This window comes from Suricata suricatta, chromosome 8 (genome assembly GCF_006229205.1).
Source record: "Suricata suricatta isolate VVHF042 chromosome 8, meerkat_22Aug2017_6uvM2_HiC, whole genome shotgun sequence".
Classification (NCBI taxonomy): domain Eukaryota; kingdom Metazoa; phylum Chordata; class Mammalia; order Carnivora; family Herpestidae; genus Suricata; species Suricata suricatta.
In genome coordinates, this window is record NC_043707.1 from 66,898,908 (window position 1) to 66,911,970 (window position 13,063).

The following is a 13,063-nucleotide window of genomic DNA, read 5'->3' on the forward strand; positions in this document are numbered from 1 at the left end:
CAGGGTTGTCAGACAGAGCCCTGCATTGAGCTCCCTGTTGAGTGCAGAGCCTGAGTGAGATTCTCTCTCTCTTTCTATCTCCCCCCCCGTCTCTCTCTCTCTTTCTCCCCTCTCTCTGCCTCTCTCCCTTGCTTGCTCTCTTGCTCTCTCTCTGAAGTAAAAAGAAGCAATAGTGAAAATTAAAAAAAATATAAATTTACTTAATCAAGCTGTACACATATGATGAGTGAATTTTATAGTATGTAAATTACACTTAATAAAGCTGCTGAAGGACAGGGAGGCTCCTGGAGAGGTCTTTGGGAAGAGCGTGCGTGTGTGTGTGTGTGTGTGTGTGTGTGTGTTACAGGAAGGGAGAAAACATCCACGGGAGGTAGTTATGAATTTAAGTGCAGTGGAAAAACACAGGGTTCTAGAGCCAGACCGCTGGGTCTGAATCTGGCATCTACCACTTACTACCTATATGGACTTCAGACAAATTATTTAACCTCTGTGCTTCCCTGATGTGGGGCTAATAGTATATACTAAGCTAGTTGTGAGCACTGAAGGCAATGTATGTAAAGTGCTTAGCTTAGCTCAGTACTCAGTATGAGAAATTTCTAAACCAATTACTTATACAAAAAATTCAGGGCTTTGTTTTAACTATAAAATTATGAGCTCTGTGGGTGTATCATAGCAGAATTACAAACCTCTCATTGACCTGATTTAGCAGCCTTATTAATCAGAAGCCTGGGACTGTGGTCCAAGAGCCTGGGTTTCCAGTATGGCTCTACCACAATCACACCATATGACTATAAGGGGGTTTCTTAAGCTCTCTAGGTTCCTGAGATATGTCCACTTACCAAACAGAGTTGCCAGGATGCTCCAGAAGTCAGAGCTTATTGCCAACATTAAAGTGTTCTGTGTAAGGTAATGATAGCACAGAGCACAGAGTCAGGGCTGGGGTCCAGTGTGAAAGCAACACAGTCTGGCCAAGGTCACTCACTGTGCCTATGTGCTGGGGTATGTGAACATCAGCCTAGCAGGAGGCCATGGAAATTTTCACAAACCAAAATTGGCATTTGGTGCTGAACTGGGAAGCTGTGAACACAGGATGTTGCTGAAAATGGTGCTGGGCAGGGCTGCTACCTGAGGTTTTGGCAGGCTTCACCCCCTGCCAGTTGATTGCAGAAGGATGTTGGACCATCAGGAAACAGGGATTTGAAATGATCCCACAGGAAGTGTGAATAACAACAGAGGCAACAAACAAAGCCAGCCAGGCCAGGTCTGCCAGGGGGGTGTTGGGTTGGGAGACACGTGTGTTCTCACTTTTTTCAGTACTTTGGGAACTTCTAAGGAGGAGCCCATCAGGCATTCAAAGATGGCTTTGTGACAGATTCCTCCACACCCTCTGCCCTCCTCCATTAACACCTCCTGGAGGAGCAGAGGGAAAAGTAGCAGCTTGAGGGGACAACTCATTTCTGGCCCAGGATGCTGGCAGTCCTCCATGGAACGCTTTGTAGCAGGCACCTGCTATATTTTGGGGTGCCCAGCACCACTCCCACTTTTCTTCTGGTGAGATCATATGGATTCTTTTTGGGGGGAATTTCCTCTCCCCACTACTACACTCTTGGTTGGACCATCAATACAGGTATGCTGCCCTCCACTGGCCAATGAAACTCTCCCTCTTGGACTCTGAGTTGAGCTGTTATCCATAAGAATGGAACCAAATTTGTTGGAGAGGATCTGACTCTAGGCCTTCACTCAAATTTCACTTATACCGGCCTCTGCCCCAGGTTCTTAACTCTTCTCCTACCTTGCGAGTTCCTGATATCAACCCAAGAAGTTCTTTTTTGCTTAAGTTAGCTGTGGTCCTTTTTCATTTCAAAGAACCAACATCAAACACGGCAGGGAAGGACATCCCCAGAGAGCCTGACCGTGTGGCCACAGCAAGCTACTAGATCCATCGGAGCCTCACCTTCTTCAGCAGAATGAAAATATTTCTTTGTAGAACTGTTGGGATGAAACATATTTATTCACTTATTCATTTAATATTTACTTATAACCACCATTTTCTTGACACTCTATGAGGAACGAGAACAGAGACCTTGTGAGCAGGACAGAATACAATCCCTGTCTTCATGGAGGGACACTCAAATGGGGAAAGAGCCAGTGAACTTAGGTTTACAAGTCTGATGCTGTTATTCTGTATGCTGCAAGGCACTATGGGAGCGAGTGATTAATAAGGGGATTCAAAGAATCCATTAGAGGGCCACATACGGAAGGGCCTTAATGAATATAACTTCCTTTTCCCTTTCTTTCTCCTGTTTTCTTCTTCATCATGATACCTTCACCACTGAATAATCGTTGCCATGTTCTTACAGGAGAATTAGGACACTCCAGAGAAGTCCTGATTGGACTCTGCCTATTGTGTCTGAGGCAGAAGTTGGAAGCCACTCACCCCAACAGATGGGCTTAGTGAAGCATAAATGGAGGCCAAAGTTAGGGGGCTGGGGAAGGGAATAGGAAGTCACTTACACCTTTACAATTGACTGCTTCTCAGACTAACGAGGTCTGGTACCACTAGGGACCTTTCTAGCGTAAGTCTCAAAATTCATAAATTTGTTAAAAATGATTCCTAACACGTTAGTATGAGAAAAGACCTTAGAGAACATCTAGAAAGCCTCTTCATTTGCAGAGGTGAGGCAGTCTCTTATCTGTGTCCTGTGTGTGTAACTTTCTGAGTCCTTTGGAAAGCAGTGAGACAGACTTGTTCCTTTTTGTGTGGGTAAGTCTGGTGGCTGTGCCTTCTGACAGATCATCTAGGTTAACCTCCCAAAGGGCAGGGACAAAGGGAGTGGGGCTCTGTGCTGTGTGTTGGGGAGGTTACAAAGACAGTGAGACACGGGTCCTTTAGGATTCTTTGGACACACCTGGGGAACTGAGATACACATAGTGTCATATGATCACACAAAGCAGCGATACTTGGGAACTGCCTGTTGACCATGGTCACACAGATATGCTGGTGCCATTTCCCTCGTGACATTTGTGAAGCCTATCTCGTCACTTCTGCTCGCTTCCCTCCCAAGTCTCCTACTGGGGGTGCCTTCTCCTCAGATGCCTCTATCTGTTAATAGTAATTCTATCTTCCAGTCACAAAAGCTTGAAATACTGGAGTTCATTTTTACTCTTTTCTTCCCCCTTTTACCCACATCCAGTTAGTCACTAGGTCCTGTCGATTTGATCCTTAAATTCTACCTCATCCTGTCGAAAAATACCAGAATGGCATTCCTTTCTTTTTTTAAGTTTATTTATTTATTTTGAGAGATTGAGAGTGGGGGGAGGGGCTTCAGAGAGAAGGAGAAAGAGAGAATCCCAGGCAGGCTCTGCCCTGTCAGTGTGGAGCCCTATGTAGGGCTCAATATCATGAACTGGGAGATCATGACCTGAGCTGAAACCAAGAGTTTCAATCGACTGAGCCACCCAGGTGTCCCCATAATAGCGTTCCTAATATAGAGCTTTTATATCATGCCCCTGCTCAAACTCCTTCAGGGTGCTGCAGAATTATAGAAGGAAACCCAAACCCCTTAGCTTAATGTCTGTGTTGCCTCGTGATCTAAACCAACTCCCATTTCTTCCCTCGAGTACTATTTCTCTCCTACAGGAATGTATCAACCATGGCTTTTTGTTTTTTGTTTTTTGGGGGTTTTTTTTGTTCTGTTTTTTGGGTTTTTTTTGTATTGTGATTCTTCAACATCTAGGCCTTGCTGACCCTGCAGGCACTGCCCCTTCTAGGGCCTGCTAATTCCTAGAGATAGTAAACAACTAGCCCCAGAGTTCACCTTTGAAAGGCAAACCAGGGGCAGGTGGCTTCCTCAGTAAATGATGAGACTCTTGATCTCAAGGTTGTGAGTTTGAGCCCCATATTAGGTGTGGAGTTTACTTAAAAAAAAAAAAGGCAAACCAGGGTGCCTGGGTGGCTCAGTCTGTTAAGCGTCTGACTCTTGATTTAGGCTCAGGTCATGATCTTATGGTGGTGGTACTGAGCCCAGCATCATCAACAGCCCATGCTCTCTGCCCCTCCCCTGCTCGCACTTGTGTGTATGTGTGCATGCATGTGCGTGCTCTCTCTCAAAATAAATAAATTAAATTAATAAAAAATAAAAAAGACCAGGGTGACTGGCTGACTCAGTAGAACACATGACTCTTGACTTTGCCGTCATGAGTTCAAGTCCCATGTTGGGCATAAAATTTACTTAAAAACAAAATAAACCTGAACAAAAATCCACTCCAGAGCCCACACCCCAACCACCTCCTCTATCAGTCATTCACCCTCAGGGCTACTATCCTCTGCCTGACACCCCCCAGGGCCAGCACTTAGGCCCCTGAGCCTCCCAAAGTATTCCACCTAACCAGCACTAAGCATGCTTTTCCCATCTCGCCTAATCCTTCCCATGCAAACCACACTGAGGGCGCTTGGTCATGTTTTGCCCTGATCCTTCTGCTTCCTGACCAACTGTGATGCTTCCCCCTGTGGCCCCCTTCGTGTGGGGTGCCCTTTCTCCCGGGATTATGAATATAACTCTTTTCAAGGGCAACCTTCTCCTGTCGGCCTTGCCATACCTAAGTAATAATACAGCTTATTCTTTAAAATAAGGGATCTCATGCTCCAAAAGAGCTCTCTGCTTTCTTGCACACATGTCTTTGGCTATGCTATTTGTTATTCTGAGAACAAACTCCCTCTGCTATTTCTGCATCTTGCAATTCCATCCATACTTCAGTGTATGCTCACCAGCATTGGTCTGGATCAATCATGGAATGATGAATGTGTGAGGTTCAGAGTAGGGCATGGCTTGCATTAAAACACACAGCAAATAGAAGGCAGTGTCAGGCCTCAAAGCCCAGGAGGCTTTCTTTGTGCCCTTTTCCATCATTGCATTGGCTCAGATCCTTTGAGCCTGTGCAACGACACTAACCCTAGCCTACTTGAGCACAAAAGGAATTTCCTGGAAGAATGCCAGGCAGCTTACATAATTGAAGGAGCTGAAGCCCCAGATCACAGGTGAAGTGTGAACAAGGGCAGTCCTGGGAATGAAAGTCTGAATCTTCTCTTAAGATCGCAGTCTTTAATAGGACTTAGCTCAAGCCCACTCCCTCAAAGTTTCAAACATCTGGAAGTAAAAATTTGAGGGAAACCTGCCTGGTCAAGTGTAAGCCCTGGATCAACCAGCTATGGTGGGGTGTGTTCGGGAGGGGGCAGGGTAACAACACTGATGTGATCAGCGGGGACCACTCCTGTGTATTAGGGAGACTTGAGCATATACCCCCAGCTTGAGTCTCCTGCAGCCGTCTTTCTAGTATCTTAAATACTGAATTCCCCAAATCAGACTTGGTAATGGAAGGCTTGTATGCAAACAACTCCAAAGCGACTTGAACTGTCCCACAGATAGTCACTGCATGCCTCTTCCATGTAAAACCTATGTCAGACACTGGATAGGGAAAAGGATGAGGTGGAATGTGAAAACCAATAAGACATGGCTCAAGGATAAGCTAGACATATAAATCAGTACAATGCAAGGCTCTAAAAGAGGGAGAAAGTCCTAGGAGATTTTGCAGTATGGAGAGATTCCCTAAAATTTATGTCTAGAGGAAAACCAAAAAACTAAAATTCAGATTTCCCTTCTTACTGCAACTTTATTGCATGCTGGAGAAACTATACATGATTCTACATGGAAAGGAACATGGTGTTCTTATTTCCACCTACTGCAGTCCAGCTGCCAATTCAAACATTGGTCACCCCTTCAATGTGCACTTAGGGAAGCATCAGGTTCAGGGGGCTCATGTGCCCCTGCCAAGCCCCCGCTTAGATGGACTGTATAAACATGGCGTCTGGGAAGGACAAAGGGAATTGCCAGAGGAGCCTTGCCTATATTCCTGTGAAGATTTCAGGTGTTTGTTCCATCAGGGAGACACTTTTTGAGAATCTGCAAGCACAGACAAGAATGCCCTCTCGCATCCTTGCTGGTAGGGTTCAGGATGGAGTCTTTTGCTGATAATATCGCTGGACAAGGAGAGTTTGCCACATTTCATAACTCAAGAGCTGCAGGCCCAAGGCCACGCTGTTGCAACATATTTGGATCCATCTCATGTTGTGGTGGTGAGAGAGAGAACATAAACATCTTGGTCCCACTGGGGTGATCAAAGCAACCGGGCTTTATTGAGGGCACCAGGTGCACCTCATGAGTCCTCAGGGTCAGGGAAAATCAGTTCAGGAGCTGGTGTCAGGGTGAGAAATGCCACAGCCTCTTGACTTAGCCAATCCTTTCACTTGTCTTTCGTCAGTGGCTACGGCAGGAGGCGGGAGCCCTGGGGATGCACAGGAAGCTGAAGAAGCAGGTGAGCGGGGAGCCAGAGGCAGGAGAAGGAGGTAAGTGGGAGCAGGGAGAATGGCTCAGCCCGGTTTTCACTGCTGATGTGGGGGGAGAGGGAGCAAAACAGAATCAGTGTTACCTTCAGCAGTAGACAGAAGGAGGTGATCAGTTGAGGAAGAAAATGAGCCACACAGTATTTCTGCAGGCATACTATGTGTCAGGCACTGCTGCATTTTCTTCCACTTGGAAACTTAGGAAGAGAGAAGCCTCCAGCATTTGCACTTGGAGACTTACTGAGATCAGACAACCCCTCACCCTTAAACCATACAGAGGCTTCATCTTTAGAATGTGGCTTTCTTTTAGCCAGGTGCTCAGTCTCCACCCCTGGGTCAGAGAGCTTAGAATGCTTTTGTTTGGAGGCTCACAATAAACACTCTCACACACACATGCTGGTGTAGCAGGAAAAATGCCGAGCGTACATAGTAGGCCTGCTACTGGGTCTCTTCCTCTGCTTTGCTGAGTTCCTCCAAACACGATTTGCTTCACTCTAGCCCTACTGTGTACATGTGTGTATATTAACGTTATGTATGCTCATTTTTCAACAAATATTTATTGAGACCTCACTCTATGATAGGCATTAAGGATACAGTGGTGCATAAAACAGGCACAAGTCTTGCTGTGGTGCAGTTTACAATCTAGGAAGTGGTACAGATAAGAGACTGATGACATATGCTGTAAAAGCCACATAGAGATGACTGGAGGCTACAGGCTGCTGTGGAAGTACCATCATTCCACAGCATAGGGGTGGATGGCCCACTTGTCCAAAGCACTGTTGTAGATTCTAGAGGAAGAGATAAATAAGTGGGAAGCCTGTTTGGGGAAGCAGCATTTGAACGGGATACTAATGACGAGCAGGGTCTGAGGATCAGGGAGGAGACGTATGGAGTGCCAGACTCCAAATGAGAAGTCAAGGAAGGATTCCTAAAGGTGGTGATGTCTGAGCTGAGCCCTAAGGATGAACAGGAGTTATCCGGGTGACCAAAGCTGTGGTTTAATGAAGTATTCCAGGCAAAGGAAGGAGGATACGAAAAAGCCCAGGGGAGAAATAGAAGAACATATGAGAAGTTTGTGGCGGGAAAAGGTGAGGGTGTGGTATGTGATCACTAGCCACCCCACCCGCGTTCCCCTTTGCCTGGAAAAATTGATTTAATTGTGTAAGTGCCATTATTTTTGTGGATGTTTTGTTTGTCTGTTTGTTTTCATAGCCTTACTGATACACTAGTCCAAACATGTCAGGACAGCTGATAGAAGGTGCTAGAGGAGCTCCTGCCATCTGGTGGTTAGACAGAACATCACCATGTAGAGAAAATAAGTTACTGGTGTTAGGCTCACAGCATCCCAGATTATGGCAATCTTCCATTCAATGGTTTAAAAGCCCTAATAGGAGCTTAAAAAAAAGGGAAGAAGTATGTGCAAAAATGCTCAGGCCAGGGTCCCCTGTAGTGGGGAAAATGAAAGGGGAAAAAAGAAAGGAAAGAAGGGAAATGTTTATGTACTGTGTCAATATTTACACTGAGGGAGCATGCCCTCACATTCCTCCTAATGCTAAGGTAGATATATAAACTCCATTTTACAGCTAAGCAAACTAAGGCTCACAGCACAGGGAAGAGCCAACCTTGGCTGACTCTTGTGTTATGCTGCCTCTAAATATGGTTTATTTTTATTTGCTAACAGGTAAGGGGGCATTGGTTCCCCAGTTGTTACATCTACATTTTTAACCTCAATGAAAATGCTTAAGGCCCTATTCATGCCTACTTAAAGGGCACTGGAAGACAGTCCATTTTACTCAATAAGAGATGTATCAGTTGGTTCCCAAAGCAGGAGAGCCTCAAATGTCACATTATAGTGAACATATTTTTATTTTTTTGTTTATGTTGAGAGAGAGTGAAAGAGAGAACAAGCACATACAAGAGTGAGGGGAGGGGCAGAGAGAGAGAGGACGTGGGCCTGATTCAACAACCCTGGTTCATGGCCTGAGTTGGACACTCAACCAACCAAGCCACCTAGGTGCCCCATATAGCAGACATATTTGTAAAGCTAAAAAACTAGAACACATTTCTAACAACTTCATACTACTTCCATTGACATTCTTAAAAATGCAATTTGGATGCAGAAATGTTGGAATTCACAGAACACAAGGAGTAATATTTTTGGACCTGAAGTAGAATCAGGAAAATCTGAGATGAATAGGGTCCTACATGTATGAAAATGAGCCACGATGGCACAGCATAGTCAAGTGTATGATGCTTTCCCATTAATACTTTATGCATACTTCCAAGTCCTTAAAACAAATTGATTTGTTATGGCACCTGGCACATTGTGGGAGGTAAAAACACAACTATAATAATTATGAAAATTTTGCTCACTAGCCTCTCACAAGAATGTGAAGAGTTATTACAGAGAGAATGTCCACCAGCTCTTGTCTCCACTGAGGCCAAAGCAATGGGAATGGAACAAAGTAAAAGGGAGTGGAGGGAAATGAGAACTGATGCAGCTAGGATGGGGAGTTGGGAACTCAGGAGACAGAAAACCGTATAATCCTGTGGATGTTTAAGAATACAAGGGGCGGGGCACCTGGGTGGCTCAGTTGGCTACGCATCCAGACTTTTGATTTTGGTTCAGGTCATGATCTCATGGTTTAGGAGTTTGAGCTTCATGTTGGGGTCTATGCGGACAGTGGAGAACCTGCTTGGGATTCTCTCTGCCCCTCCCCTCTTCTCTGTCTCTCTCTCTCAAAATAAAGTAAAAAAAAAATAATAACAATAATAATAAAAAAATAAAAGAGGCCGTCCTTAGGCTGAGATTATTCTGGTTGGGTTTAGAAATACCTCCTGGTGTTAGGTTCTTAGTCAGCCCCTAAGTTTTGACTGAGTACTTGACTCTCTAATGTGATAAGAAATGTGTTGGTGGTGGTGGGGTGCATGGGGGACATAAAACAGTCTCTACCTTCCAGAAATTTATAATCTGGGTATGGGAAATCAAGGAAATGATCATATGGGTTGGAGAGATGAGGGCAGGTTTTTTAGAGGGAGGACTGACTTCTGATAGCCTACTAACAACATATTTGGGATACACAGGAGAGAAAGGGGTTGTAAACTAAAAATCCAAAGGCTCCTTTAGATCTCTTCTGAACCTAAGTCCTGCAATCAAAATACTGCTTTCATTTAAATTATGGATTTGTTGAGAGGATTGGGGGTGGGCAGAGACAGTCTATTGAAAAGAGTATGTAAAAAGGAATGAGGCATTTCATTTTACATCACTCCCTATCAAGTAAATTATACCAAACTTAAAAGAATAAGCACTCTTTTGTTTGTTTTGTTTTATTTATTTTTGATAATGAGAGAGACAGAGCATGAGAGGGGGAGGGGCAGAGAGAGAAGGAGACACAGAACTGGAAGCAGGCTCCAGGCTCTGAGCTAGCTGTCAGCACAGAGCCCGATGCGGGGCTCGAACCCACGACCGTGAGATCTGACCTGAGCCGAAGCCGGAGCTTAACCGACTGAGCCACCCAGGCGCCCCAAAGAATAAGCACTCTTATTGAGAGGTTTTTGGCTTAATATCTTGCTAGGAAAGCAGATTATTAAATATAACTTAAATGTATTCACTTAATATTTATTGAATGTTTGTTCAGTAAATGCCAGGCCTGGTCATCATACTGCATAGGGACAAATAAGTAAGATGCTTTCTCAAAACACACAAAGAGATAGTAAGATGGTGGTGTTTATTTTTACACATAAGAGTAACAACGAGCTTCGATTTTATGAGTACACTTTTCATATGCCATTTATCTGTGGAGTTTCAAAATAAGAAATTAGGGGCACCTGGGTTGCTCAGTCGGTTAAGTGTCCAACTCTGTCTCAGGTCATGATCTCATGGTTCGTGGGTTCAAGCCCTGTGCTGGGCTCTGTGCTGATGGCTCACAGCCAGGAGCCTGCCTCGAATTTTATGTCTCACTCTCTCTCTCTCTCTCTCTGCCCCTCCCCCCTCTCAGAAATAAATAAACATTAAAATAAGAAATTAAAATGACAGAACACTCACAGAAACACCAGGCATTCATTTCACAAACCTTGGGGGAAAACTGTAAAGAAGCATTGCTAACATTTGTCTAAAGATTACTCATATATATGTGTATATATGTACACACACACACAGTGGGGCTGGTTTTGTTTTTAATCAGAATATTTGAGTGTAGGAAGACCAGCTACATGCCAGAAGAAATAATGAAACTTCTGGGCAAAAGAAAAGCATTAAAGTGAGTATCTAGAGAAATCTGGAGGTGGCTGGACCCCCTCCTGCTTCTTTTGCTATGGATGGAGCTAAAACACACGAGGCTACATAGCCCTACATCTGCTTCTGATCTACTGTCTCAGTCTTGTGCAAGCTGGAGTCATTTTTAGTCTTCAGAGAATCGACAGGAGAAATTTATACAAAAGATGAATACATAATTAAATATACACCTATAAAAACATCAATACAATGTAGGTAAGGGATATATACAAAAATTCTGATTAGAAATTATAAGGTGGCTCTTGCATGTTCTGATTTCTGCAACTCATTCCCCAGCTGACAGTGTTTTTTCTGTTGATTTCAGGTGTCAAAAGCCCATCCCTTGATTCATCTTGGTTTCCTACTAGAGGGAGTGACACTTGCCTTCTCTAAATCTAGAATTGGAGATGAATCTAGAAGTTGTTTATTCTGTATTTTCCTTAAGGTAGTATTAAATTTTCTGGTGCTAAATTGTTATTTTTCTCAAATGGAATCCATTTTAAGAGCTGGCATGGTGTGTTAAATTTAAAAGGGCATTTGCACATGGCATATGCCTAAATCCGGATTCTAAATCACCTGCAACTGTTTTCTAGTCTTTCTTGCCTTAGAAAAGCTATGTACACACTCCCCCAGTGAGATTTCTGCTTATTCTTTTGATTTTTTTTCCACACATTATTTTATCAAATTTTTAAAGCACTTAAAACAGTTGTCAAGGACAATTTATTCTTTTAATTCATTTTCTTCTGTTGAGAAAAATAATTTAGCAGGTCACATTAAGCTTTTGCCATCACTTTTCTGAACTTCATTTTTATAATTTTCTCACTCACCCTGCAACTGCTTTCCTAAAATAATGCCTTTTCATTTTAGATATCTAAAATAACATTATTTAGCAAATACTTGCCTTAGCACTGACCTTTGTGGTTACTTTGTTGAAAACCTTGCTGTAATTTGACACAGCATTAACTACTCCTGATTACTTATCTAGTACATGGGTGATAATACCCACCTTTCAAGAAAGGCAGACAGTTCAAACAGAATTTGACAAAATTAGGAAATGGCAACAGCAGTTCTTAGAACAGAGGGAAAAACTCTGAACGGCGAGTTGACATTTCTGCCTAGTGTTAGATAATGTTCTGTAAAGACCACAGACGGCACGCACAAACGTAGGCGGAAACAATACATCTGCAGACACTGGCAGACAGTATTACCCGCCAAATTTGGCCACAGTTTCTTAAGATAAATAGCTTCTCGGTGACGCGTAGGGCTGAAACTACATAAACAGCAGAAATTACTAAGACCTAAGCCTACATGTTTTGTGGGTTTCAAGATTTTATGCAATCAATATTCTGACATCTGTAACACCATTTTGTTCCTAAAATGCTAATGCCAGAAACATGAGATTAACATCACTTGATGACTTTTGTTCAGATTTTGAAACAAACTAAGTTTAATTCTTTGGAATAATCATTCTTGAGCCACATTTTTATTTAGGTCATTAAGACAACCGTAATCATCTCCATATAAGGAAAAGTTTCATTAAAAATGCTAGAGAGCTACAGTCTGTTTCAAAAACCAACACTTGTAGTTTGTTATATTAATAGTTCTGAATGTCTAAGGCTTATTAAATGAAAACACCCTTAACAGCTTTATCTCAATAGTGCGAGCAATAAGAATTTTAAAAAGCTGACAATGAAAAATAGCTGAATATTCTGGGAACTTCCATAATAATAGGAAATGGCATTAACTAGTTACCTTCTTAACCTTTCCCTAGAAATGACTATTTTGACCAATTAAAATCTTGTAGGGCGATATCTGCCATTATAAAATGGTGTTTAGGAGGCTGGAAAACTTGGAAGGCCATGTGTATGCAAGCTTTTTGCTAATTTCTACTGACAGGGCCCTGCACACAGAGACCAGCTTCTCCAGTGGGACTGAGACCCCCAAGAACTGATTTATAGCAGTGACCTCCCACCTCCCTTCCCTATCAACCAAGTTCTATTCTAACGTGATACTGGTAAAAAGCTGAAATTTTCTTTCTTAGATATTAAACTTTCTTAGAGAATGTCTCCTTCCATGCACTGTTGGTAGTTATATTTTTCTTCGTTAGTTTTCCTAGAATATGTTAACTTGATTGTGAATCACACCAAGAACATTTTTTTAGCTAAGTGAAGACTTCTTTCTGTTACTGAAATGACTTATTATTTTACTATTTTGTAACAAATTTCCTATAAATGAGGTCAATGAACACCTTTTCTATAAAAAAAAAAAACCTACTTCCATTTTTCATATATTTGTTGAGCCAGGTCAATTTTTGTTAAATAGGGTCTACTATTTGCTGGAGAGAGAGCATTCATTAGTCTCAAGAGGAAAATATCTCCAGTGACAAATAT